The sequence below is a fragment of the Oreochromis niloticus genome, unplaced genomic scaffold, assembly GCF_001858045.2.
Source record: "Oreochromis niloticus isolate F11D_XX unplaced genomic scaffold, O_niloticus_UMD_NMBU tig00000329_pilon, whole genome shotgun sequence".
Taxonomy (NCBI): Eukaryota; Metazoa; Chordata; class Actinopteri; order Cichliformes; family Cichlidae; genus Oreochromis; species Oreochromis niloticus.
In genome coordinates, this window is record NW_020327126.1 from 69,849 (window position 1) to 71,589 (window position 1,741).

Below are 1,741 nucleotides of genomic sequence, written 5' to 3' on the forward strand. Positions count from 1 at the left end.
TTCATGTCTATGCAGATATTTCATAGGTATGCTGTGGAGCATGGCCAGGCTAGCTGGAGTTTCTTTAAGAAATATCCACGTGCTGCACAAATGGGAGCATGTAATATGCTTTTTGAATCAGAGACATTTGAAGATAGAAACATTCTTTAAAATCTGTGGCAGAGCTCTGCAACAGCAAAACTTAATTCTGGGCCAAAGTTGGATTGGTTTTCATTCATTTTTTCTTTGAATCCCAACGACTATAAAAATCAAAGACAATTAACATAATGCCCAAAGTGCCCAAAAAGTACTTGAGGGCCCCCAAGTGGTGAGAACATTGATTTATTGCACTTACTTGTTGATTGATTTGCACAAAAATGCCTGTTCACTGTAACATAATTTCAGGTCACATATTAAAAGTCATCCTCTGTTTAGTGATGTAAGACAAATCAGTTTTTAACCTTCTATCACTCAGATACTCATGGTCGTGGACCTGGAAGTAAACCACCGTGCTGCGTTGACGTCACCAAAGACAATGTGAGTGCTGACGTGGTGGGGGAAACATATCGTGAGCAGGCTGCAAGGCATCACTGTGTGAAGGCTATAATGTAAGTCAGCACATGTTGTCCTACATACAAACACATACAATCTCTATAATTTTCTGTCTTTTATTTCCAGTTTCAATACAAAAAATGGAAAACAACTTTGTGCTGATCCAGACGCTCAGTGGGTCAAAGATCGTAAGTCATGCTAAAAGAAACACACAGAAATAAATGCAAAGTATTTACAGAGAAAAACTGAAGCTCCTGCTTGTCTGTTTTTCCTCTCTAGTCACTGCCAAAATGAAGAAGGTGTGAAGCCTGTCTGCTGCATCAGTATTTCCAGTATTTCCATCACCTTTAACCTCCTGAAAGACCTGAACTCTTTCATGGCATGCATTTTTTATTTCTCTTTCATATTTGGGCATATTAGGACCCGATAAATGTAAAAACAAAGAATTACCAGATATTTCATTTTACCTGAGTTTTGTTTCTAAGAAAAATGAGAGCCGCATATGAGGATATTCGTTTAAAATTTTGATCGAACAGCTGCAGTACAATGTCCTTGTAAGTAGACTTGTAGTCAAGACCGCCTAATCCGAGGACCAAGACAAGACCAAGACCAGAGGGTTTCGAGACCAAGACAAGACCAAGACCAAGTTGAGACGAGACCAAGACCGAGACCAAGTCGAGACGAGACCAAGACCAAGACCGAGACAAAAAAAGTCTTTAAACTGCAGCCAGACGCTGCTTCGTTTACAGGTGTCAGGCATATTTATGTGTTTTTGCTTTCGCACAGCCCTCCCCACCGCTGTCTACTGTGTCACTCACTTACTGAGAGGACAGACGGATGCTCCACTTGACTGTTGCGTCTCTCACCCTCTCTGTTTTTCACATAATGGTATTATCCTATATCCTCGCATGTGATTGGCCACAATATGGAGGGATTGGAGCATAACTGAGCCACTGTGTGAGAGCTGAGCAGCGAAAGGAAATTAAGTGAGGGTAGAAATGACTGAAAGATTAACTGGCTCTGTTTTGAGTTTTGTTCAATAAAGAATGACTTCATGTAGGAAAAAAAATATCACATATGCAGGACAAGGCAGAACAAAGTCGGGGCTGTATCAAGACACAAGGACTAAATTCTACCAAAGTACACTATTTAGATTCAGAAAAAGTTCATATAATTATTCACCCTTGTTGTGCAAACAAGCCTGCATAAC

At 40.3% G+C, this 1,741-nt stretch overlaps 1 long non-coding RNA gene across 1 annotated transcript; it reads left to right on the forward strand.

Annotated features, from left to right (window-relative positions):
• Positions 1 to 458: 458 nt before the first annotated feature.
• LOC109200486 (uncharacterized) lies at positions 459 to 1,140 on the forward strand. Its single transcript, XR_002060660.2, has 3 exons — positions 459 to 587; positions 658 to 719; positions 811 to 1,140. It is a non-coding gene; the product is annotated as an uncharacterized LOC109200486 (long non-coding RNA).
• The last annotated feature ends 601 nt before the right edge of the window (positions 1,141 to 1,741 follow it).